The sequence below is a fragment of the Tenrec ecaudatus genome, chromosome 6 (genome assembly GCF_050624435.1).
Source record: "Tenrec ecaudatus isolate mTenEca1 chromosome 6, mTenEca1.hap1, whole genome shotgun sequence".
In the NCBI taxonomy this organism is placed as follows: Eukaryota; Metazoa; Chordata; class Mammalia; order Afrosoricida; family Tenrecidae; genus Tenrec; species Tenrec ecaudatus.
Window position 1 is genome coordinate 163,539,442 of NC_134535.1, and position 14,863 is coordinate 163,554,304.

At 44.6% G+C, this 14,863-nt stretch overlaps 1 protein-coding gene across 1 annotated transcript in view; it reads right to left on the reverse strand.

Annotated features, from left to right (window-relative positions):
- The window catches only part of ST8SIA6 (ST8 alpha-N-acetyl-neuraminide alpha-2,8-sialyltransferase 6), a 177,178-nt gene that overhangs the window by 82,016 nt on the left and 80,299 nt on the right, over positions 1-14,863 (reverse strand). The gene's annotated exons all lie outside the window — the stretch shown is intronic.

Here is a 14,863-nt window from a genome sequence, read left to right on the forward strand (position 1 = left end):
CTTGCCCAACTGCTACCCACGCACTGGTGGTTTGGACAACAGACAAGAGGAAGGCCTTCCATGAGCTGAATTGACATGGTGTCTCCAACAGTCAATTCAACCACAAGAACATTTTGATGATGGCACAGGACGGGGCGGTGTTTTGTTCTGTTGTACACAGAGTTGCTATGAGTTGGGAATACTTGGACAGCACCTGACAACAGCTCCATAATTGGTGCACAAGGGAAGTCTTGCCTTTGATATTCTAAAGGCTGTGACCGTTTGTGTTTTGAAAAATTAACCAGCAAAATTGGAGATGGGAAAAAAACCAAATCAAAAAGCATAGTTAAAATCATGGGTTGTGCGGTTGGTCTGCCTCATGAACGTCATGGACATAAGGTTACCTAACTGCTCCATTAATCATTTTCATATCTCTAAAGGATGGATAATCGTACATGCCTCCTCATGTTAGTGGTATATTGTGTGAAACAATGCAATGTACTTGACATTATGTTTGTCGTGTTAGTATTCAAAAATAGCAACTGCATTTTCCCTTATACTTTAAATATATATAACTCTGACTTACTATGTATATTACATTTTTCAGTTACCTCTCCCCTCACCCCCAAGTATATGTTGTAATCCTAACACCTGCATGTGTGGATATAATCTTGTTTAGAAATATTTCTTCTGGGAGAGGGCTATCAATAATGGTTGTACAACACAAAGCGTGTAATCAATGGCACTGAATAATACATGTAGAAGTTGTTGAATTGGAGAATGTTTTGTTGTGTATATTTTTGCCAGTATTGACAAAATTACATGAATAACAATGAGTAATGGGGAAAAGAAAATTATAAAATTGATTGTGGTAAAGATTGTACAACTCCTGATAAGAACGAACTATATGATACATGGATGAAATGCCAATAAAACTGTTTAAAAAAAGAAATAGAGTTCTTTTTAAGCTAATTAAATCAAGCCCCAGTAGGGTGGGTTCCAAATCTAATTACTTCTGAGTTATAAAAAGAGAAGATTACACGGCCTTGCTTGATGCTCATCCGCTGGAACAGCTCACTAAAGAGATGGGTGCTGGAGCAAAATGTGGCAAACAAACCAGACAGTGCCCAGCTATCGGGCAGAATAGTGTCTTGGGTCTTGAAGTGTTGTCTTAAACAAGCAGCCATCTCGGTGAGGCATCAACTAAGTCCACATGGAAGAAGCAAACCATCCTGTGTGATGCAAAAGTTGCCAATAATAAATTACAAATACGAAGGCAGGGAGGGCATCAGAGCTTCACCTGTGAGCATGTGACTTGCAGAAGGCGAGAGCTGATAGTGGAAACTCAAAATCCAAGTGCAGGATGCACACATGGATTAAACTTCTGGTCCGTCTCTGGACTATGGTGAAGGGATGTGCATGGCCTTGTATAAATTCAATTATGGCACATGTAGTTAGGTCAACACGTAATATCATTTGATCGCTCTTTTGATCCATTTTAAATTGGTTCCAATTAAAAAAGCAAAAAGTGAAGGGGGGATACAAGCGGATTAAGCCTCCACAGAATTCCCTGTGACGAAAGAGCAGGGATATTCATTGTCCTGCTATTGATCAGATCGCAGTCGACTATTGCAGTTGCCATTGGGTTAAACTTTAACACTTTATTATTTGACCTCCCCTTTGACCCACTTGGTTCTAGTTTTTAATATTTTCTTTCTTCCCAATTGAGGTTCTTGGCGGGGGATGGCGGGGGAGGTTGCAAAAAATAGAGGCCAATAACATTGAGTCCAAGAAAGAAGAAATGTACTAAAACCGTGATTATTGTCCAAGTCTTCTTAATGTGACGGAGCCGCTGAATCGTGTGCTATGTGAATTATACACCAATACAACTGTTCAAAAAATTAAAAAGAGCAGATCAGACAGCAGCACATACCAGAGAAGGCAGGTGCACGTGAGCATCGTGCGTAAACCCATGGGCGGCTTGGACTGTCAACAAGGAAGGAATCTACATGGGCAGACCCAGATTTGGGTTTTCAGCCACTGGAACTAGGAGAAAGTGAATGGTCTGTTCTCGAGTGACACACCTTTATAATAATTCCTTACAGCAGCTCTAGGAAACCCAAACTGTACATCATCCTAGCACATTTATTTAATCAAAGATATTTATGGAGGACCTCCGTGATGGTTCGATTTAATGTCAACTTGATATACCTATGTGAAGATATGGGTGGAGTCCAAGCTCTCAATGAGGACTCATCACCAATGACATGGTTCTTAGGGATGTAGCTTATTTTGTAAGAGAGATACTGAAGAGAACTGGTCTCTCTCTCTTTCTCTCTCTCTCTCTCTCTCTCCCCGCCTTCCTGCTTGCTGGGATTCTGCATCTGGTTCTGGAGCCAGGACCGGGGGCCCTTGTATCATCCTTGGGAGTTGTCAGTGCTGTTCCATGTTCCTTTGGACCTTGGCTCCACAGGACTCTGCACCCACTGGCCTGTGATCTCCGACTTTCCCACTCCATCTTCCTGCAGGTTCACGAGTCTGAAAAAGGTGCTGGCTGATATCTGACCCATGGACATGAGTTGGACTTGGCCGGGCGGCTTTCTTTCTTTTTTTTTTTTCGGGGGTGGCAGGGAGGCAGCTTTCTTAATATAAAGTTCTTTTACATATATGAGCGTCTCTGGTTTTATTTCTCTGGAAAACAGTCTAACACAACCTCAAATAGGTCATGGAGCCAGGCACAAGCTATATAGATGACATTAGATCATAATGAGTGGTGACCAGGCATTTATCAAAACCCCAAAAGCAGTGGGGTCAATGGGAGAGCGTAACGGGGACACCTCCTTCCACGGTGAGTCAGAGAAGGCTGTCAGAGAGGGTCTGTTCAGCAGACGTCTTCCAAATGGACGGACGTTAGCCAGGTGAACATTGGGAAAGAGTGGGGAGGGGTTCCAAGCACCACAGACTGGGTGCGCAGAGGTTCCAAAATGGGGAGCCGCCTGAGATGTTTGGAGAACATTCAAAGATGGCCACCGGGGATGCCACTAGAGGGCTCATGAGTATGTGCTGTCTACCCCTCCAAGGGGCGGGGGGGGGGGGGCGGGCAGAAAGCGTAGGCCTCCTAACTCAAGTGCAAAGATTTGGAATTCTAGACTAAGTGAACGACCCAAGAGGCTCATGGATATTAGAATGAAGTGACCAGATTTAGGTTTCTAAAAGTTCATGGTGACTGCTTGGCGGAGAAAGAAGCAGGTGGGACACAGTGGCTGGTGTTTTGTGTGCCAACTTGACCAGGCTACCAAGCCCAACCTCCAATCTCACTGCTCTCAAGTCAATGTTGTCTCACGGTGACACCATGTGGGTTTCTGAGACTGTAGCTGTTTATGGGGATAGAAAGCCCAGTCTTTCTCCTGGGGAACTGCTGGTGGTTTCAAACTGCCAACCAAATTACCCACCATGTGGACTCCGGCTCAGTGAGCAACCACTACAAGACCAGGGTTAGGTCTTGTAGCGCCCAGTGCCCAGTTACTTAATAAAATACTCATCTAGGTGTTGCCATGAAAGTGTTTTATCGAGGCGCTCAACCTCTACAATCAGATCTCAGGTCGAGGAGATTGCCCTCCATAATGGAATCTCATCCAATCCGTTGGATGACTTTCGAGCAGGGCTTGGAACCAGTGCATTTAGGTTTGAAACCAGCTGAGGCTTTGCTTTCCCTCTCTAGATATTGTGATTCCATACCAAAATATCAACAACTTTTTCCTTGGTTCAGTATAGCTGGGGTGGAAGAGCAAATCCTCAACAAGAGATTGAACCAGAATGAACCAAAAGCTCTGCCTAAGCACAAAAACAGGTCCCCCAAGAAGCAGAAATTCTGCCTCAAGACTGCAGTATCATATCCCCCACCCCTGAGTTTCAGCTTGCCAGCGTGTGCTCTCGATTTCAACCTTAAGACATTCTTGCCTGCGTTTCCAGCCTGCTGCCTCTCCTGCAGATGCCAGACTTGGGGCTGCCACAATGGCATGAACCAACTTCTTAAAATAAGTGTGTGTGTGTGTGTGTGTGTCCCTGTGCTTTTGGTTAGGCTTCTCCGGGGCACTCAGACATTGATATCCACAGGGAACAGAAAAGTCAGGTTTCTACAGGGTTTCACAAGAGAGGTAGTAGAAATGCTTTTTTTATTTGTCAGGGTGGAAGAGGCCATGATGTGGTTATAAACACACACACACACACATGCACATGCACACCCACACACACACACACACACATAAACACACACACACACACACGCCAGAATCTCCGTAGCTTTAAAAACGATGGTTTGCTCCTTGCTTGTGACAAGCCTCCTGTGTGTCTGGGTGACTTTTGGGGTCAGCTGTGTTCTGTGTGCTTTAGGGACCCATACTACCTTACTCCTGTTGCCCTTCACGTTAACACCTGTGTCCACGGTTGCTGCAGCAAATAAGAAAATACTGGAAGCTCCCCTTCCCCACCCCACCCCGTAGCTGAATGCTTCAGCTTGGAAGTGATACGCATCGCTTCTACGTAAGATCCACTGGCTTGAACTAGTCATCTGCCCTGCTCACTGCCAAGTGACAGCCGATGAGAGCAAGTCTGCTGCGTGGGTCCAGAGAGAAAAGATGTGGGTCCAGGGGTGCATGGGATGACCGTGCCCCACTGGAGCCAGGCTCAGGGATGAGAAGCAGGCGTATGGGATCTATTCCGGAGGCAAAACTGGCAGGACCCAATGATAAGTAGGACATGGAAGGTAAAAGGGCGGGAAGCATAACTCTAAAGCTATAAACAAGATGGATGCATAATGAATTCTTCAATAGTTCTCAGAAACCTTCCACAAAGACATGGTATACAGCGTCTGCACGGGCTCACAAATCCTCATGTCTCCTTCTACCCACGTCCTTCATCTCTCTCGCATTCTGTCTACATGCATTGCTTTCTGTGCCTTCTGAATGCATTATCATACTTTTCAAGGATTTGTTTATTTCTAATTCACCATGTATTTTATTCCGGCGGCACCATTAATGAAGCAAAGTGCCAAGCTAACAGTGCTCTGAATTATGATGGCTTTGCCACACCGAACTGCCAGAAAAACTCAAAATCAGTTTGCCCGACTAAAACCCCTGTAGATACCCAGAGAGCAAGTGACGGGGTGGAGAGCAGCCGCGGAGAAGGCAGCGCGAGGTCAGGGAGAGACTATGATCACTGGGCTTAGTGTGTGCAGAGTCGGAATCCCCGGAGGCTATGCCTTTCTGACTTCGGTCTTTTGAGCCTCAGCTTCTCTTTCTAAAAATCCTTGCCAAGAATTAGAGTGATGAAATGGGGAGTGCATACAAACACTCACGTGTGCATTAAAAATGCATGAAATGAATGCTATGTCCTTCGTATGCTCCTAAACTCAGTGTTGCATCAGTTCCTCCCAGCAGTAACTGATGTTGGTACCCAGGCGATCAGAAACGTCTCCCAGCCGACAGGACGTGACTTCACGGTGAAAGGAACAGAAAGGGAAGCCCGCGTGGGCTCTCCTTCCTTCCTGTGCCTCTCCTGTTCCGTCCATTCAGAAAGTCTTTATATCTTTCCCTTTAGTATCATTAAAACTTTCCTAGGATCGTGTTAAAATACTCGCCAGCCATCTGCTCAGACACTTCAAGTGCTCGTCTCCATTAGGCATCTGGCAAAACATAATCCTTTCACTGACTTCTGGACAAGAAGACACCTATCTCATGTTACCTTCAACGATATTGAGTAAACGCTATGGGAAGTAACCAGACAAAATTTGACACCGTAACTGCCATAATTTTAAATGCTAGATGATCTGACAAAAGGAAAAGATGCCAGTAGTCCTTAAAGAAGTGGAAGCAATTAGTTAGACTTCCATCTCTCTCCTACTAGGAAGAAGGCTACATTGCTCATTGGGGTAAAGCAGAATTCTCTGTGGAGCAAATAACTGAGAATTAGCTGTTCCTTCGATCTGAGCTCATCAAGAGAACAGGAACCACAATGGAATTACTAACTCTTGGAAGAGAAAAAGCAGAAACCTGATTGAGTCAAGATAGGGCTGGGTGGGCAGATCCTTTCTGAGAGGTTGTCCCACCTGCACATGAAGACATCAGATCAAATCCTCCTTCATCTTTCAGGCAAGGTCAAGACTCGGAGTCAAAGATCATCTGGTGGAGTGGAGATTATGGTGAGACCACATAGTCTGATTCATCGTTACCCAAGGGAAGGTCAAGGGAATGGATATCAGGGAGGACTCAGGGGTGAAGTTTATTGCAACTCACTATCTTCCAGCTCCTGTTCAAGTGGGCGTCCAGGATATAAGTGTGCTTGCTCTAGAGCAAACTCAGGTTAATGGTCTAAGGAGTTGAATCTTGGCAGAGAAAAGAACTGGTTAAAGGGTTATCAGGCAGAATTTAAGAACCCAAATGGGTCTATTTCTTTTCTTTTTTTTAATTCAATAAATCTTTTTATTGGGGCTCATACAACTCTTATCACAATCCATACATACATCAATTGAGTAAAGCACCCTTATACATTCTTTGCCCTTGTCATTCTCAAAATTCGCCTTCCACTTGGGTTTAAATGGGTCTACTTCACTGACATTTTCTAGTTACATCATTTTGGGGGAACTTCTTACTAGGATTAGCTGAGCCTCAGGAAAGGGTACAACCATACATGAAGTGGGTAAACGATATTGTGGCGAGTAACAGCACAGGCAATTCATGAAAGGGACAGCAGACATCCCATCTGACACTTGGATTCCTGGCAACACTTAAGATTCCCGGGCCCACAAGGTGAGATGACTCTCTCAATACCTCTTTGATGGCCCTATTAGAAGGTCACAATCTGCTGCTCCCCTGTCACTGGGCGAGATTGCTTGTCTGCCCATTTGGAGAATTTGTAACATCTTCCCAGCTTTCTCATTTCCCTGCTCCCTTGCCATTCTGTCACATCCAGTTTGCAAATCTACAAGAATCAAAAACACAGTTCTTGGCAGATCACATTCCTATTCCAACTCCTGAGGGCTGCTGGGGCAAGTCAGACATGCGGGTGGGTTGGTCCCTTGATAAATTCATAGTGTCCAATTCTGATAGACCAGTTTATACACTTTGACAGTTCTATTCCCGGCAATTCCCTCTTCTATTTCCCTTAATAGCTACTCTATACTCTCATTGTTCTCTACGGTCCTTCCTTGCCCTCTTAACTTCTCATTTCATCCAGCCTTTTTAATTCATAGGACAACAGTGCTTGTAGGTATGAATTTATCCTTAACTAGAAGTCATCCTTAATTTCCATCTCAGAGAAAGAAGTCTCTCTCCGTTCACATTAACTTCTCCATGTCCCGCCATCCTCTCCTTCCTGTCTCCTCTCAGATGTGGAGTATCCCTTGGCTGTCCTCGTGTCTGACTCTCCATATTGCTCTCCCTCCATTCTCTTCCATCTCAAACGCAAATGAAGCCACTCACTTCATTTGTTTCCTCTACCCATTGCCTTACTCCCACAAAAATTTCAACCTACAAACCTACCATACCCATTCTGGAAAAGCATAACTAAGTCCAGCGTATCCTTTAACATTTTCTTGATATTCCAGCAACGTCGAATCCCTGTCCATTGTTCCTCACTGGGTTTCCACAACAGCCCTGCCCTTTAGGGTCCGTTGCCTAAACCAATCCAGAAGAGTTGGTGTTTCCCAGGGCTCTGTTCCTGCCTTGTCACTTTAGAGCCAGTATTTCCTAGGACTGTCTTCAGGGCTCTAGCCGTCTCAGCCTGTCTCTTTCATCTAAAGAATGGCAACCTTTTCCTTTGTATCCAACCTCAGTGTTCTGCAAGGGAGTTTCTCAAGCCTGCTCCTTTAGTTATATCATTTACCTCGTCAAAACTTCTTGGAATCCCATTGCCTGGAAGACACAGGCCACCCAGGGTCTGGCTCCCCTACCAATGTCTCCAGCCTGCTTTCTGCTACACTTAGTGGTTAGTTGCTGTTGTCAGCTCCATTCATGCCACAGTTAAGGACGATGGAAGGAAATGGTCCCTGGCCCTGGGCCATCTTGACCATCATGGGCATTCGCAAGTGCATTGTGGGGACCGCTGTGCAGTTTGAGTTCCTTTCGGCCTAGGAGCGACTCTTCCAGTACTATCTAGACCATTTTCTCCGAATCCCTAAGGCTTTAATTCATAAAACTTCGGAAGTACATCACCCGGCCTTTGCTCCTAGCCTGGCTCAGTCTGAAAGGTCTGCTGAAACTGGCTAGTCTTTGAAATCCTGAAGTCCTCATCATAGCCACATACAAACCATCACAGTGTGACAAATCGACAGAGGGGGAGCGGACTGACAGTATGTTAACCATGAAATGGTGCATGCTTCTGTTTTTCATTCCTTGCATGTGTTGTGTTATAGAATCTGGTTGATGTCATTATTTAATTACAGAATTTATTTGTTTGGGACTCGCAACCAAGCCTCGGGCAAAGAACACATTTTCATCAATTCAGTACGTTGGGAAAAGATTTTTAATAAGATTTGGGGTGAGACACATGGAAAAACAAGCATTTCTGCTCATATTATCTATGTGGCTGCTTTTTTTTTTTCTAAAAGAAAGAAAGAAAAGATCCTCCCAAGTCATTCTTGAAGGAAGTGTTTGTTTACATGGACACCTGGCAAGATTGTATAAAAAAACCTTCCCAAACACAACAGCTATGCAAAACAACACAGACCAAGTTTGACACGCAAAGACGATGGGAACAAAAGATCCTTACCTGAGTACTTATGGGCATCAACCAGGATACCAAAGCGCAAAAGATGGTGTTATTTCCTAAGCATAACTGCAACCCAGCCCCTGGGCAAGAAAATGATTTTATTCATTTCCAAGGGCCACTGAAATTGCCACAGACAAACACAGACATAAAACAGAAATAAACCATCTACTAGTTCTGGAGGCCAGAAGTCTGAAATCAAAGATGGGCAATGTCTCACTCGTTGTGAACAATCCTCTCCTTCTACAGAAAGGCCCACTCTTTGCTCCTTGCAATTTGGGTGCCTCTCAGTATACCTTGACTTGTAGCCCCCAAACTCCCTATCTGCCTCGATGGTTACACTGCCTGGCCCTCATCTGCCTTCATCTCTGTGTGTCCTTCGTAAGGACATTTTTCCTAGAACTTAGCATCCACATGGGTAATTGAGGGCACTCTCAGATCAAGTTCCTTAACTTCATGACATCTGTAAATATTCTCTTCTAATGTCACATGCCCAGGTTCTGGGAATTAAGACAGAGACACACCATTTTGGAGGGCAGCCTTCAACTGATGACATAACCTTTGGAGATTACTATCTAATAATCTATTAGCATCTGGGAAGTTTCAAGTATACCTAAATTCTATTAAAGCACAGCATAAAAGTAGTAAAAGTAGATAGTGAACATAATTGAACAGGTTAAAATCAGTCAGTTCAATTATAGTCTCTCTGAAGAATGGTTTTAGCACTTTTTTGTAGGATAGAACCTAAAAATGGGAAGACTAAGGAATAAGAATTTTTCCATACAACTTCCATTCCTCCGCCACTCAGGGAAGAAACGATTAATGATCCAAGAGAGTGTTATGAGGACTTGTAGAAACACCTGTCTTAAGAGGACCATTGGCTGGGATGCTTCCAAGACAGGTGTCATAGGGATTACCTAAACTCATCCAGCAAACTTCTTTTTTTCAATCATTTTATTGGGGGCTCGTACAACTCTTATTACAATCCATACATCCATCCATGTATCAAATGCATTTGTATATCTGTCACCATCATCATTCTCAAAATATTTGCTTTCCACTTGAGCCCTTGGTATCAGCTCCTCATTTTTTAAAATCATTTTATTAGGGGCTCATACATCTCCTATCAAAATCCATACATACATCAATTGTGTAAAGCACATTTGTACATTCGTTGCCCTCATCATTCTCAAAACTTTTGCTCTCCACCCAAGCCCCTGGCATCAGGTCCTCATTTTTCCCCTCCCTTACCACTCCCCGCTCCCTCACAAACCCTTGATAATTCATAAATTATTATTTTGTCATATCTTGCTCTGTCCCACATCTCCCTTCCCCCACTTTTCTGCTGTATGTCCCCCAGGGAGGAGATCACAGGTACATCCCCGAAATACCAAAATAGGTTCCCCCTTTCCAACCCACCCTCTCTCAACCCTCCCACTATCGCCACTCACGCCACTGATCCTGAGGGAATCATCCTCTCTGGTTTCCCTGTCTTTCCAGTTCCCATCTGTACCAGTGTACATCCTCTGGTCTAGTCAGATTTGCAAGGTAGGATTCTGATCATGGCAGTGGGTCGGGGCGGGGGTGGGGGGGGGAGGAAGCATTTAGGAACTAGAGGAAAGTTGTATTTTTCATCGTTGCTACATTGCACCCTAACTGTCTCCTCTCCTTCCCAAGACCCTTCTGTAAGGGGATGTCCAGTGGCCTACAAATGGGCTTTGGGTCACCACGCCGCACTCCTCCGCTCATTCACTATGGTAAGATTTTTTTGTTCTGATGATGCCTTATACCTTGACACCTTGTGATTGCACAGGCTGGTGTGCTTCTTCCATGTGGGCTTTGTTGCTTCTGAGCTAGATGGCCACTTGTTTACCTTTAAACCTTTAAGAACCCAGATGCTATATCTTTTGATAACCAGGCACCACCAGCTTTCCTCGCCACATTTACTTATGCACCCATTTGTCTTCAGCGGTCGTATCAGGGAGGTGAGCACAAATGATATGTTTTTTTTTTTGGTTGTTGTTGTTGTTCTTTGATGCCTGATAACTGATCCCTTCAGCTCCTCATGGTCACACAGGCTGGTGTGCTTCTTCCATGTGGGCTTTATTGCTTCTGAGCCAGATGGCTGCTTGTTTACCTTCAAATCTTTGAGACCCCAGACGCTATCTCTTTTGATAGCCGGGCACCATCAGCTTTCTTCACCACATTTAGTTGTTCACCCACTTTGTCTTCAGTGGTTGTGTTGGGAAGGTATCATAGAATGCCAATTTAATAGAAGAAAGTATTCTTGCATTGAGGGAGTACTTGAGTGGAGGTCCAGTGTCCCTCTGATACCTTAATACTAACCTTATAAATATATGCACATAGCTCTATTTCCCCATCCTCATGTATAAATATATTTGCATATGTACATGTCTTTATCTAGACCTCTATAAATGCCCTTTGCCTCCCAGCTCTTTCCTCGGTTTCCTTTGACTTCCCTCCTGTCCCACTATCATGCCCAGTCCCTACCAGGGTTTCAGCAATTCCTCTTAGTTATATTACCCTTGATCATGCCCAACCAGGCCTCCTACACCCTACTCACCACTGATTTGTATCGCTTGTTGTTCCCTTGTCCCTGGGTTTATTAACACCACTTCCTTTCCCACCACCTCCCCATCTCCCATGTCCTGATGGAACTATCGGTCCTGTTGTTTTCGCCTCCAATTGTTCATCCAGCCTATCTTATTTAGACAGACCTACGGAGATAGTAACATGCACAAAAACAAGACAGAGCACAACCAAGCAACAATATACAACAAAACAACAACAAACCAATGACAAAAACAAAACAAAACACAACAAAAAAGAAAAGCTTATAGTTAGTTCCAGGATTGTTTGTTGGTTTTTAGGAGTGTTTTCCAGTCCAGTCTGTTGGGCACCACACCCTGGCTCCAAAGTCCACCTTCAGCATTCACTGGGGACCTCGCCGCTCCATTCCCTTCCAGTTCTGTTGCACCCCCATAATGTTTGCCTCGGTGTGGTGGGATCCGATCGGGTGCAATTCCCTCACTGTGTCTCCGGTGTTGTCGCCTGTAGGGCTATGGGTCAGTGAGGGATGTTGTGTCTCATAGTCGGGCTGGCCATGTGGTCCTCTCTGTCGACTGGCTGTTCTAATTGGGAACATCGACCTCCTGGCCTGGTGGGCCATTGATGTGCTCCACTCTCTCCTCCTCCCCCTTCATCTGCTCCCGTGTGCTCAGATCAGAAATGTCCCTCTTCCAGAGCTGTAGATTCAGTGCCGTCCTTTGAAATACATTTTTCTGATGGCAGGGGCAGATGTCTCCTTAGTAGTTGGGGTTGGGGTCACCCCTCCCCCCCCAGACCTCTCCACTGGTTTCCTACTCCACGCTGGTATGGCAAACGTCTAAGTACAAGGCATCCCTTTTGTTTCTTTGAGGGAGGAAAATAAGCCTGGAAGCCCACAGGATAGTTTGATTCTTCTCTTCCACTGATAAATATTCTGGTTTATAAATCATCCTCTTGTGAGTTGGGTTAAGAACAGTCTACCTTTGAATGACAAATCCTATTGTTCTCTCTAACTCGCTGCCATCGAATCGATGCTGACTCGTAGTGACTCCCTCTTGGTTTCCAAGGCTGTAACCGTGTGCAGTCATAGAACTGCCAGCCTTCCTCCAGCCGAGCAGCTAAGAGTTTTGACGGCCTTAGGGCCAGTCTACTCTCCCACCTTGTATGCTTTCTATTAGTGGGCTTCGACCAATGGCAGTAAACTTTTGTAATACTTTATCCTACATCATGGGCTACAGGGCATATGTTTTCACTTGCCAGCAAGGGTGTGATTATGCTTTCGGTTTTCTTGTGAAGGGGATATGCATTAAGACCAATAAACACGGGAGCCTATTATGTATAGCGATGATTCTGAACCTTCCTAATGCCACGAACCCATTGCAATGCCTCATGTTGTGGTGACCCCCAACCGTAAAATTATTTTCTTTTTTATTGTTTTGATCGCTTTGTTGGGAGCTTGTGCAGCTCTTGTCGTAATCCATACATGCATCGATTGTGTGGAGCGCATTTGTGCATTCATTGCCCTCATCATTCTCAGGGCATTTGCTCTCCACTTGAGCCCCTAGCATCAGGTCATAAAATTATTTTCATTGCTACTTCATAACTGTCATTTTGCTACTGTTATGTGTTGCAATGTAAATATGTGCCATGCAGGGTGTATTTTCACTGTTACAAATTGAACATAATTAAAGCATACCAATTAATCACACACACCAAAAAAGGGTTTTGACGGCTGACCATGTAGATCACAGCCCAATGTGTAACCATTACACCACCAGGGCCCAATCACGTCTAATTTAAAAAATCAAGGCTCTGCAAACCCAAACTCATTGTCATTGAGTCAATTCAGACTCATGGCAACCTCATAAGACACAGTAGAACTGCCCCATTTGGGTTTCGAAGGCTGTACACCTTTACCGGAGCAGAAAGCGCCCTCATCTTTCTCTTGACGAGCAGTGGATGAGTTCAAACTGCTGATCTCATTGTCTGCAGCCCAATATGTAACCACTATGCCACCAGGGCTCCCCAAATTAAGACTCGGTGTCTATAGATGAGAGGGGCAGATCCAGCCTGCCCTTCTGTTCAGCCATTCGGTAGTTCTCTGCGCAGCACGTATCCTGGACCAGGAAGCAAGGAGGTTCCTAAAGACACGGTGTCCTCCCCCAGAGGCACAGGTGAATATGCACTCACTCACCGCTTCTCTGTAGCTAACTAAGAGAAGACAGGAGGTGCCTTCAAGAGCCCCTTTCAGAAAAAAAACAAAACTGCCAGTGAAAAACCTGTGCAACACAGTCTACTCTGCCACACCCGAGATTATGAATCAGATCACCTACGTGGCATTGACTCTTTTTTTTTAAAGGTACGGCAGTGAATCAGTGAGATTCCCTGGTGCGTTGAAGCAGTCAGTCAGCAAATAAACACACCAATAAGCCAAAGTTTGCAGATGGAAAGCTGTGGTTGCATCCGTTTCAATAAACCACCAATCTGGGTTTGGGTAGGTGCCATTTAATTTTAAAGTATGGAAACTTTTTCAGGTGACTATGTAAAAGTTCCCTCTTCTCCATGAATACTGCAGGCGACTTTTAACAAGAATTTCTGAGAAGAATTTCTGCTTCCTTGGTTTTTATCTGCGTTAGGCTATGCTTGACAAAGATTCATTACCTAGAAGTCTCCTATTAAGTCAGTTCCCATCGTGCACTCCTGGTCCCCAATCATTATTGAAAGATAATTTTCAAAATTTAAAATCATGACCCTCATGCAGATGCAAAATGAACTTGTTAAAGATTTAATTTTTCTCATAAGGCAGCACCAGACAGATGTTATAACCAGTTAAAAGAGAATAAAAGAATTAGGTGTACTTTATCGATCAGGAATATGTGCAAATGTGAACAAATGATTGGGCATAGAAGGCTGGGAAGTCAATTGATTATCTATCATATGGGACAAATTTTGCCCTTATAGACAATAAATATTATGCATTGCTCTCAGTTAAGTTACATACGACTTAACCCAAGTCTGATGACTCTTAACGCACGGTCACACCCTGTGTTATGGAGTAGGACTGTGTTATGTTCCTTCCAGTTTCCTTAGCTACAATCTTTACGGGCCTTCCTTCCACAATGCCACGGATGGGTTCCAACTTCCAACCATTCCACTACCAGTGTAGCTCACAGGTTCCCAACTTTATTTAATAACCCCCTTGTCAGAAAAAAGAAATACTCGTCATCCCATGGCAATGAAAAGATTTTGAACGATAGCCCATAATCCAGGATAAGGTGTAGCTAGCTATCTGTTTTGGCATCCCTGCCGGAGCAGCCCAGCTCTCAAGGGGCAGTACCACCGCTTTAGGCAATGGTGGTCTGGCACAAATCCTCTGTACCAGCCAGAGAACTTACAGAGTTCTCAAACAGCTCCCATGGGCGCAGAAAGGGGTGATCTAGGTATCGGACCAATCGAGGTAATCACAAATTTCCCCCAGACCTTTAACCACGTCGTTGCCCATCACTGTACTATCAAAGGAAGCCTTCATACAATGTGGACATAAGCGATTCTC